The sequence below is a fragment of the Amphiura filiformis genome, unplaced genomic scaffold (genome assembly GCF_039555335.1).
Source record: "Amphiura filiformis unplaced genomic scaffold, Afil_fr2py scaffold_270, whole genome shotgun sequence".
In the NCBI taxonomy this organism is placed as follows: domain Eukaryota; kingdom Metazoa; phylum Echinodermata; class Ophiuroidea; order Amphilepidida; family Amphiuridae; genus Amphiura; species Amphiura filiformis.
Genome location: NW_027305734.1, coordinates 39,265 through 52,325, shown reverse-complemented (window position 1 = coordinate 52,325; position 13,061 = coordinate 39,265).

The following is a 13,061-nucleotide window of genomic DNA, read 5'->3' as shown; positions in this document are numbered from 1 at the left end:
TTGTTTGACATATTTGGAATTATGCAAATATGCATATTTTCTCTGACAGAATTGTAGGATTTGACAAGAGCCATCTTTCTTGTAAGTTTGATTCTTATAACATACCGGTATCGTATTGCGTCCCGTTATAGTTGCAGAAAAAAAATACGCGTGCAGGACACACATACGTACACACCACACACACCCAGAGGATCGTACCGTTTTACAATCGTATAACATTCATTGGCGCTAGTAGTAGTAAATTTCAATTTTCTTTGCTTTACCTCACTTGTTCTGCTCAAAATTAAAAGGGGACATACCTGACAGTAAAAGCTTACATTTTATGGAAATTATGTTTAACTTTTTGTTTAAGGATACGATACATGATTTACCGACAAGTGACTCATTTCGGAATGCGATCATGAATTTTGAAGAAAAAAAAAGTTTCCACAGGCTTCGTTGGGATTCGAACCAGCGATTCAAAACTTCCTTCGATTACGCGTCTAGCGCTTTACCGTTCGGCCACGGTGGCAGTTGAGTGGAGGAGTGTAATGATAAATGATAAATCTCATAATGCCATCTTTAGCCTTTTGTTTACTAAAAAAAAGACGCGTTTTGTAAAGATAGATTATCCGTTTTATGCATAAAGAGCACGAACGTTTGGGAAAGGTTTCAAACAAATAATAAAGACACTGATGTGATGATGAAATTGCGTAAGTCGGGGAATACATGCGTCGCAATGTTTTGTTTTGGTTTTAGGAATTTGACCTTAAAATTTACGACTTCATGACATTATCATTCGAAATCAACAAAAGATATTTCAACAGTATATGGCATCATTCTTTCTCTAGAATGTTTTATACATGTATGTGAAATAGCTTCAACAATGGTTCGCTGCATAATGGTAAAAACAGCCTTGACCTAAAAAAAAAGGGCGAGAGGTACCATATTTACGGATTCAGGCTAAATTTAAAATTGATATAAAACGTTTGTTTTTTTGATCGATTACAAAAATTAATTTTTGTCATATAAAGACATTGTGTCTGGCGTGAATTACACTACAGTTTTTATTCTTAGGGCTCTTTGACTTCTTCAAATGATTTTTTAATGATATAGAGAATCCCCTGGCCCCCTTAAACAGCACAAAACAGATAAAGCAGACAAAGTTACTATACATAGGCCTATACATGTATGGTATCTGTATGCCAGGGACTGTTTAAGAATATAACATTAGATTTATGATATTTACTTCGAGGACTGTTATTTATCAAAAATGTGAAAAATATCAAATTTTAATAATTTGTCATAAAATTTGTATTATATTGTGAATTTCAAACAATGAAATTTATTTGATATCAGAAAGACATTCTTCGTATTCAGAATGCAATTCGATATGTCTGATGTGCTCTCATGTCCCACAAAAAATACTATCGAAACGCTCAAAACAGATCCCTTAATTTGGTTAATTTTCTTTTCTTGTTTTCTTTATTTTTTTTTTATTTTTCTTTAATTTATATTGCCAGGGTAAGGAGAGGAGGGAACTAAAGGCCCATTCAGTGATTTTTTGATTTTTTTTCATCCCGACGATCGTAAAAATCATCAAAATTCAGATTTTGGATACTAGACTGCGGAACTCAGTCTTCAATGATAGTCATCAGTAATTTTTATATTTTGGACATTATTATGACTGTCATTTGAGGACTGAGTTCTTATGATCCGAGGAGCAGTTTCAGACAATTGCTTGGGATTATTGGGGCAGAGGTTATCTTTTGAATTCTTTCATGACCACTGAAGCATAGTCAAACCTGTCAAGGACACTCGGCGTGAATTGAAAGACCATGTCACTCGCCACAAAAGAATGTCAAAGGTCATAAAACACCACTTTTGTGTCTTCTGCTATCTAAAGGCCTATGGCTGATTTTGTACCTTTCGTAATTGTAAGATGTGCTAACATAGCTTGCTAGTGCAGTGGTTCAGCCGAAAGCCGCGCCGTGTGTCTAAGACAAAAAATAATGCATTTACGTGAGTCTGTAATTTATATACCGGTACTGACAGTATATAAATTAGCTACATGTATTTGAATGGGGCTTCAACTTCGTCAATACTGTCGTTTTCCTGTTTTGTTTTTTTTTTTTTTGTTTTTCATTAAAAAAATTTATAAACGTAACAATTTGATTTTTTTTTCACTTTCGCTGGGATCACTGAATGGGACTTTATAGCGCGGATTATTTAAAACTTGTTTTTACCTACTGCTATATAGTATTAATCCGATTATTACATAACTTTGCCAGCGTATTCAAGACATAGAAATATGTAGGGATAAACTGTACATGGGTATAGAGGCCCTGCATGCTTTTATCGATTGGCTCCAAACAAAGGATTTGAACCGGTGTCCTTCACCGTAATCACGGCGCAGTAGCCTACAGTCCATTCAATCAAATGTTGTCAGTGTGCGAGACGAACGATGTATAAATCTGGAGGTCACATCATCACTTATCATGCTTATTGTAAAAAGTTTGTCCAATGCATATACTGTGTGTATTGTTCCCGGGTATTGTCAATACAGTCAAGCAAACAGGTATTATATTTTGAAAAGGCCGCTATAGTATATTCACAGGGGTGTCTTGAATGGCCAATCATATGGGACATAATCAAATTGCAGTGACTGCTTCCTTTGTTACCACATGTCAGTCATCTTGTGATTATTGGACCATGTAAACCTGCAAAAAACGAGCCAAAGTGCAGGCCCTATGAAACGGTAAAGTGTTAACAAATTTCATATAAGAGATTAAGGTGTCATTCCTTTTGCATTAAAACATTCTCAATTGGTATAGCAAATGTAAACGAACGTGACGCTTCATGAGATGCGGCCTCAAAAACAAAAAATGTCGATTTTGGACCATTTTGTCATTATGGTAAAGTGATACACTTTGCCATTTCTACTATACAAGTTTACACTTTCCCCGATACCTGACTACTATAAAAGAATAAAACTTGTTACTTCGATTGCGAAATGGCAGCGTGGCGTAACGGATTAGTCCTCAGACTGATAACCTTTTGACTATTGACCGACGTGGTTCGAGTCCCATTGGTGGTCTTTTAAAAAAAAAGTATATTCAATTGGTGTTTTCTTGTTTTCTTTTCTTGTTTTTTTTTCTCATCGCAAAAGCGTATTTTAATATAAATAATATTCAGAAATGAGTTGTTTCAAATTGTTACATCATAATCTTTCTGATTCGCTCGGATGTGCCTATACTCAGCAAACACAAGTTTTAGAGAAAACATAAATTTTATACGTTAGGTTATATCATAAAGGGTACAAAACGTTTTAATAACATTCAAAAAAACATTTTGGAAAACATGCTGCAAAACACTGTGATATTATACGAAAAATGCATTAGTAGTATTTTTGAGTTATGAGACAAAAACGAAAAGAAGAGGGCCATAATTACAAAACTTGTGTCATTTAGCATAGGAGGTGTTGTCAGTGACCACTCCTAAATAAATCAACATTTTATCAACAATTGTATTATGATTCAAAAGGATATTATCTACTCTCTAATCGTGTGCAATATGAAGCTCATACAATATTCTGTTTTTGAGTTATGGACAAAAACGACATATTTAGAAACAGTTTAGAGCCATAATTATGAAACGTGTGTAATTTAGCATATAGGGTGTTTTCAGTGACCACTCCTTAACTAAACCAAATTCTTTATCAACAATTTTATTATGATTGCAAAGCATATAATCCCCTCTCACGTCGTGTGCAATTTGAAGCTCATACAACATTCTGTTTTTGAGTTATGGACAAAAACGACATTTTAGAGCAGTTTAGAGCCATAATTATGAAACGTGTGTAATTTAGCATATGGGGTGTTTCCAATGACCACTCCCTAAATAAACCAAATTCTTTAGCAACAATTTTATTATGATTACAAAGCATATAATCCACTCTAAAATCGTGTGCAATTTGAAGCTCATACAACATTCCGTTTTTGAGTTATGAGACAAAAACGAAATTTAGATGAAATATTTTGCATTCGGTAGAGACAATCAACGAAAAAAGTCCTTGGAACGCTTGGCACACTTTGTCGAAATTCCGTGCAGAATTTATTATGTTCATGGAAATGACCTATATTGTGTTTGGGAAGAAACATGACATCTACAACAATGATTTACCCTTCCCTCTCCCCATCAAGCAATGTTGGAACACATTGGGGAACCGCTGAAGACATTGGCATTTCTCAACATTGCACGGGGAGAGGGGTGACAGTTTTCCGTTATTTACACGCAAGCGTTCCAAGACTTTTTTCCTTGATTGTCTCTACCGAATGCAAAATATTTCATCTAAATTTCGTTTTTGTCTCATAACTCAAAAACGGAATGTCGTAGGAGCTTCAAATTGCACACGATTTGAGAGTGGATTATATGCTTTGTAATCATAATAAAATTGTTGATAAAGAATTTGGTTTTTTTAGGGGATGGTCATTGGAAACACCCCTATGCTAAATTACTCACGTTTCTTAATCATGGCTCTAAAATGCTCTAAAATGTCGTTTTTGTCCATAACTCAAAAACAGAATGTTGTATGAGATTCATATTGCACCAGATTTGAGAGTAGATAATATCCTTTTGAATCATAATAAAAATTTTTATAAAAATGTTGGGTTATTTAGGAGTGGTCACTGAAAACACCTCATATGCTGAATTACACAAGTTTCGTAATTATACCCTCTACTGTAGTCAAATTTCGTTTTTGTCTCGTAACTCAAAAACACTACAAATACGTTTTTTTACAATATCCCATTGTTTTGGAGCATGTTTCCAAAATATTTTCAATGTTATTAAAACTTAAAACATTTTGTACCCTTTATGATATAACCCAACATGTAAATGTTTTCTCTAAAACTTGTGTTTGCTGAGTATAGGCATAGATAAATGTCTTCTGGAAAACTTGTGTATGCTGAGTATAGGCATATCCGAGCGAATCAGAAAGATTATGATGCAACAATTTGAAACAACCCATTTCTGAATATTGTTTATATTAAAACACGCTTTTGCGATGAGAAAAAAAAAAAAAAAAAAAAGCACAATTGAATATACTTTTTTTTTAAAGACCACCACTGGGACTCGAACCATTCACATCGGTCAATAGTCAAAAGGTTATCAGTCTGATGACTAATCCGCTCCGCCACGCTGCCATTTCGCAATCGAAGTAACAAGTTTTGTTCTTTTATAGTAGTCAGGTATCGGGGAAAGTGTAAACTTGTATAGAGTGCTTGCACGAAAGGTCATGAGTTCAAATCATCCTCCAGACACGCTCCATAAGATATGCTAATGCATGGAGTACAAAGAATTACTTTGATCAAAACCAGTTAAACAGGTGATTGGTATTGTACTCCGTGCATTTGCATGTCCTCTGGAGCGTGTCTTTAGGATGGTTTGAACTTTATGATCTTCAATGCAAGCACCCTATAGTAGAAACGGCAAAATGTATCAGTCTACCATAATGACAAAATGGTCCAAAATCGACATTTTATGTTTTTAGGCCGCATCTCACGAAGCGTCACGTTCGTTTACATTTGCTATACCAATTGAAAATGTTTTATTGCAAAAGGAATGAAACATTCGTTTCATATATGAAATTTGTTAACAGTTAAGTTTACCAATTTGAATTGAAATAAATACGCATAAACAACTCATTTCTGAATATTATTTATATTAAAATACGCTTTTGCGATGAAAAAAAAAAAAAGTAAAAACAAAGAAAACAACAATTGAATATACTTTAAAAAAAGACCACCAATGGGACTCGAACCACATCGGTCAATAGTCAAAAGGTTATCAGTCTGAGGACTAACCCGTTACGCCACGCTGCCATTTCGCAATCAAAGTAACAAGTTTTGTTCTTTTATAGTAGTCAGGTATCGGAGAAAGTGTAAACGTGTACAGTAGAAATGGCAAAGTGTATCACTTTACCATAATGATAAAATGGTCCAAAATCGACACTTTTTTTGTTTTTGAGGCCGCATCTCACGAAGCGTCACGTTTGTTTACATTTGCTATACCAATTGAGAATGTTTTAATGCAAAAGGAATGAAACATTGATTTCATATATGAAATTTGTTAACACTTTACCATTTTGAATTGAAAGAAATACGCATATATTTATTTCAATTCAAAACGGTAAAAGTATATTAATTGGTGTTCATATAAAAGTTTGGTGTCTTGTTTTTTTTTTCTCATCGCAAAAGCGTATTTAATATAAATAATATTCAGAAATGAGTTGTTTCAAATTGTTACATCAAATACATAATCTTTCTGATTCGCTCGGATGTGCCTATACTCAGCAAACACAAGTTTTAGAGAAAACATAAATTTTATACGTTAGGTTATATCATAAAGGGTACAAAACGTTTTAATAACATTCAAAAAAACATTTTGGAAAACATGCTGCAAAACACTGTGATATTATACGAAAAATGCATTAGTAGTATTTTTGAGTTATGAGACAAAAACGAAAGAAGAGGGCCATAATTACAAAACTTGTGTCATTTAGCATAGGAGGTGTTGTCAGTGACCACTCCCTAAATAAATCAACATTTTTATCAACAATTGTATTATGATTCAAAAGGATATTATCTACTCTCTAATCGTGTGCAATATGAAGCTCATACAATATTCTGTTTTTGAGTTATGGACAAAAACGACATATTTAGAGCAGTTTAGAGCCATAATTATGAAACGTGTGTAATTTAGCATATAGGGTGTTTTCAGTGACCACTCCTTAACTAAACCAAATTCTTTATCAACAATTTTATTATGATTGCAAAGCATATAATTCCCTCTCACGTCGTGTGCAATTTGAAGCTCATACAACATTCTGTTTTTTGAGTTATGGACAAAAACGACAATTTAGAGCAGTTTAGAGCCATAATTATGAAACGTGTGTAATTTAGCATATGGGGTGTTTCCAATGACCACTCCCTAAATAAACCAAATTCTTTAGCAACAATTTTATTATGATTACAAAGCATATAATCCACTCTCAAATCGTGTGCAATTTGAAGCTCATACAACATTCCGTTTTTTGAGTTATGAGACAAAAACGAAATTTAGATGAAATATTTTGCATTCGGTAGAGACAATCAACGAAAAAAGTCCTTGGAACGCTTGGCACACTTTGTCGAAATTCCGTGCAGAATTTATTATGTTCATGGAAATGACCTATATTGTGTTTGGGAAGAAACATGACATCTACAACAATGATTTACCCTTCCCTCTCCCCATCAAGCAATGTTGGAACACATTGGGGAACCGCTGAAGACATTGGCATTTCTCAACATAGCACGGGAGAGAGGGGGTGACAGTTTTCCGTTATTTACACGCAAGCGTTCCAAGACTTTTTTCCTTGATTGTAGGTTTCATTAGATCATGATTGGAAGTGGCCAGTCCATACACTAGTGGAAAATCAGATTTTTTACAACAATGCGTAGGGTGGGTGTTTTTGTGGCACTGGCTTCAAATTTTACTATTTTGCCAATTTCTATTGTCAAAATTAATTAAGCTCCATTTTTATTTTTGTTTTTAATATCAAGCATATCTAGGCAAACATTGATGTTCTAGTTCAAATATTTATATAACTGCATGTTTGCGTGCATGTTGGTTTGTGTTGTGTGGGTTTGGGGTAGGTGGGGGTGTGTATGTGGGGGTGGGGGTGGGGTGTATAGGGTTCGGGTTGGGGTGTTTTACGTGTCTTAATATGTCACTCAGCTGAACTATATAAGTTTCATTAACAACATTTGTTTGGTAAGTTACCATTCATGTAATATTTTGAATATTTCTATGTGCGGGGTGAGATCAACCACTGCTTGTCAGGAAATAAGACTGAAAAATTAATGTAAAAAATAGTTACTTTTCCACATGTAGCAGCGTGTGTAACAATATTAAGGGGTAGGGGAAATATAAACCATCATAACTCAACTTCAACTCATGATAATGAATTCATTTTGGAATTAATATGTAGCTAATTGATTGTTCAAATGTTTTAGTATTATTTTAAAGCAAAGGAAACATTATTTGTCAGGTAGATAGACATAAAATGTGAGAAAAGGTTAATTTTTCATGTATAACCATGTCAAATATGGCATTATTAAGGGCTAGGGGAAATAAAAACCATCATAACTCAACCTTTACTCATTATAATGAATTAATTTTGGTATCAACATGTAGCTAATTGATTGTTTTAACTTTCCAGTATTATTTGTAACAGAAAAACCATCAGATAGACATAAAGTTATAGCAAAATAACCATTAGTTGTTAGCTGTATAGAATTAAAATGTAAAATAATACCCATTTTTCCAGTGTATAAGCGTAGAATATGACAATATTAAGGTGTAGGGGACATTCAAATCACCAAAAGTCAAGCTTTACTGATAAAAATTAAGTCATTTTGGTAACAATATATAGCTAATTGATAGTTCTAACTTTCTAATATTATTTTAAAAGCAATTAAACCATTAGTTGTCAGGTAGATAGACATAAAATATAGGGGGGCAACATGCCCCGGGCGCCACCCTTAGGCGGCGCCCAATTTACCAATTTAGCATCGATTCTGCGCCCCTCCAAGCGATGAAAGTCAAATTTTTGCGTTACGGGCACCTGAACAGCGCCCTCACGAATTTCAGCCGACAATTTCACCTCCTTACCAGTTCCGGCCTTGATATTATTCCGACAGCCTGTCACTAATTCACAATCGATTTGAAACATTTTTGAACAGATTTTTAATGTTGAGGTCCTACTCTGCTGTTCCCATAAAAACAAGCACGATTCACTTAAATTTAGTACCCTTGAGAGGCTGATACATTTCGCTCAGGCGCTAGTTTTAACCGGAACTATACAAGGTTACACCAAATGCGGAAGGATTTAGTGTTGTGCCCCCTTGAAGAATAGCACGATAGCGCTAATAGCACGCTATAATGTCTAAGTCATTTTAAGAATAGCACAATAGCGCTAATAGCACCCAAGTGTACTAGAATTCAAAAATAGCATTATTGCGATAATAACGCGCTATATGCCCCCTAAGGCAAAAACCATTTCCAGAGCACAATAGCACTAATAGCACGCTATAAAGCCTAAACCATTTTAAGAATAGCACCATAGCGTTAATAGCACGCCATAAGGCCTAACCATAAGAATAGCACAATAGCGCTAATAACACCCCTCCGAGTATAGGAGAACTCAAAAATAGCATAATTGCGCTAAATATTAACATTTAAAGCCATTTTTTAATGTCCCTAATGGTTTTTTTCTAAGTCCTCAAAAAATAACACCGTCAATTGCACAAATAGCACACCCATGAAAATAAGGGCTAAAATAGCGGTGCTATTTGTGCTAACATGTATATGAAGTAATGACAAAATTACGCTAATAGCACGTGTAGGCACGAGGAGATAGTGTATGTTATCTGCGCAACTCAGTTATAGCGCCTTTCTCGGTCCAGAGCAGGAACCATTTTTGCCGACAGAAATGTGACATTGTTGACCCAATTTTTCCGACCGAAAAAGCTCGAAAATACGACAGGGTAGGGGGTGGGGGAAGGGGTAGAGGAGGGGAGGGGCGGGCGGTCACAAATAATTTCTCCTCGCTCATTTGTATTCGACAAATGGCTATAGGCCTAATTTAAGCCTGCAGAGCAAAATACAACACTTATCATATGCTCATGCATGATCATTTGTAGGACACATGGCAACAACGATGTCAACATAGCTCATACTAGGAACACTGACCGAGAATAGGAATGCAAACGGAATTCGTATGCCTATTTTCGGACACTCCTGTTTCTATGGGAATTTACATAAAAACAACACCAATCATTTGCTATGGTGTTATTTACGATGCAGATGGATCAACTTGTTAAATTTACAGCTTTAAAACATGGTAAAATGCATGTACAATTTCGCATCACTGATTATATTACAATCACCATTTTAATTACCTCTTAAATGATGTCTTTATTTCTTTTAAATGCCTATATTTCAGGTCACCATACAATCTAAAAATCTATTATTTGAGATGAACTGTGCTGCCGTGACCTTGAAAAGTCACCAAAACCTGCAGCACCGGTACGGCTAAATGATTTATAGTCACAAAGTTCGGAAGACACGGCTAAAATTAAAGCAACGATCGTCAGCGGTAAAACTGACCGAGAATAGGCGTGTGACCGAGAATAAGCGTATTGACCCTATACCGATTTGACATGGCTAAATCAGTGTGATTAGTGAAAAATCATATTTTCAAAAATATTGTTTATAAACCTCGCTCTTCCTCGTTCGCTGCCATAATCTCCAAACCAGTCGTGTTTTAAAAGCTCTCGCATTAAGGTGGTATTTGAGGCATTTTGGAAGTGCTCTATGCATGTTAAAAATAATATGAGTATTATGGCTACACTCTTAAAAAGATCTAATTATTTTTGAATAGAAACTTTTGACATGAGGAGCTATTCGGATGGGGATATAACAGATTTCTCTGCAAAATGAACATATTTCTCGTCAAAATGAATCGGATATTCTCATCAAAATGATGTGATGTGCCCTGAGTAATTTGATTTAATTTAATTAGATAACTTTGTTTACAAGCTGAAAGTATTTCATGAGATGGGAAAGTCCCTTGTAATTGCAAGATAATGGTGTGGAAAGTCATTTTTGGAATTCCCCCAAATTACTGTAAACAAAGTCAGATCTATGTTTGGAACTTGGAAATCCCCAGTTCAGTATATTGCACCATAGTCAGAAAAAAAACGCCCAGGAAGTGATGTAATGTGAAAGGTGAATGTGTATAATTAATCTTGGGAAATCCCAAGATTGCAGCAATGTTGTGAAAATGTGATTGAAGTAATGGTTTATTAATAGATGATAGTTTTTTTTGCATGAGTACTGATATAAAAAGCTGAAGGCTTTTGTTGACTTTACAGAATGCGATGGGAGATTGAGAAACTCCACATGTGTGTGATGGTCTTCGTGCTTCAAAGAAGTACATAAGTACATTTTAACCAGTTTATGTAGCCAATAATTGAGCTATTTTAATACAGCAACGAAGGAGATAGCGAGCAAACAAATGTGCTCTTCCTCATCAAAGGATTAAAGTTCTTCTGTCAAATTGCTGGAGTTTGCTGGGTTTGTGAAGGCCACGCATCTGGAAAAAACAGCGGAGCTGTGTTCAAAAAGAAACCTGTTAACCCTGGAAAAAGAGTGATTGGTGAAAGAAACACCATTATTGGAGAAAGCAGCGCAAGGAGATATATTGTGGAGAAAGCAGCTCAAGAAGATAAGTTATAGCAGCACGCAGCATCATTTTCGTGTGAGGATTTCATACACAAGGATATTTATGAACGCAAGTGTACACTGGATTTCGCTGATTTTCGCAGGACAAGTGAATAAGGATATATTACATCAGTCGTCCAGAACATTGCAAGAACTCTAGGATCACCAACAAGAAGACAGCTGGTTAAGTACTGATATAGTAAAACTGTCATTGTGTGATTTTATTGTATATGCGATATTGTTATTATATATGTACCAATCATACCCTGTTTTCAATTACAGACTTAGATTTTGTTAGCTTAATCAAACAGTGTATTTGTGTTGTGCATTCGTGTGAATTTGGGTAAAAGGTGATCTTGGCCTTGAGTCAAGTACGACTCGTAACAATGACAAGAAAAGAATCAAATTTGATTAAAAAAATGAATAGGTTCTTGTCAATTATTAAAGTTTAAGCTACTTAGAACATAATTTGCACTTGAATGAAAACATCCATTAGTTCATTCTGTTGAATGCCAATAGTGAGTCTCCCCCATATTTCTACTTTTCATGTTGCTCCGGTTATTCGTTAACGAAAGTATTTATACCTAAAAATAATTTCATGCTGACATCTACAAAATTTATTTATCAGTTGAACAAGTTCACCCTCTGCATAAAATTCTTTTATTTTGAACATGTTGAATGCCAATAATGTACCTCCCCATGCATTGTATTTCTACTTTTTATGTCACTCTGGTTATTAAAACTCCCGGGGGGGGGGGGGCACTTCAATATGAAATGGATAATAGGTGTAGGGCTGGCACTTTCGCACTAAGGGGCATTCGGTGAGAGCAAAATGTAAAAAATATGGGGTCATTGGGTGAGAGCATGATTTTTGGCATTCGGTGAGAGCAAAATGTAAAAAATATGGGGTCATTGGGTGAGAACACGACCTTTTTTTAAATGGAATCTTTGGGTGAGAGCCGAAACAGCGCCACAAAAACCTCGAAAATCGAATTTAGTTCTAAATGGCTAAATTTCATTGTTTTTTCAAAATAAGTAACAAAATCAGTGAAAAATGAAAGTTGCGGTTCAAATTGAACTTGTAAGGGTCTTTGGGTGACAGATCAAATGGAAAAATAGGGGTCTTCGGGTGACAGAGCATGTGTTCGTAAAAAAATATGGGGTCTTTGGGTGACAGCGATGCTGAAAAAGGGGGTCTTAACAGCCCTACATCGGCCCTACATACGCGTCCCCTCCAAAGTTGGAGTGCCCCCCCCCCCCGGGTTAAAACTAGTACTTTATTTCCCGTCTTAGAGATGTGGCGATCATACTATTAACTCAAAATAAAATCTTCTGAAAGTAATAAAATATCTATATTATAAAGAGTATACTATTAATGAAAAATTTAGGCCTAAAACGAATTAGACCTATAACAAATCAAACTCAAATAATTTATTTTCAAATTACATGCCATAAAATCTTCTGAAAGGCAAACGGTTTTGTCTCAGCCATTTATTAATTTCTAGAATATGCCGCAAATACCACCTTAAGATCTATGCATGATGACATTATAAACTTTTTTTTTATTGTCATTGCATGCAGTAGGCCTATTTAATTATTTTACTGCTAGCAACATTTGGCATTTATTGAACATTGACTGCAACGTATACAGCTGTATACCACCATACCAGGTTCAACCAAGTTAGCAGATAAAGGGCAACCAGTTATTGACTTTTCTCCTGGTAATTGGTCAATAAGCAAACACTCATGGTCTGAGC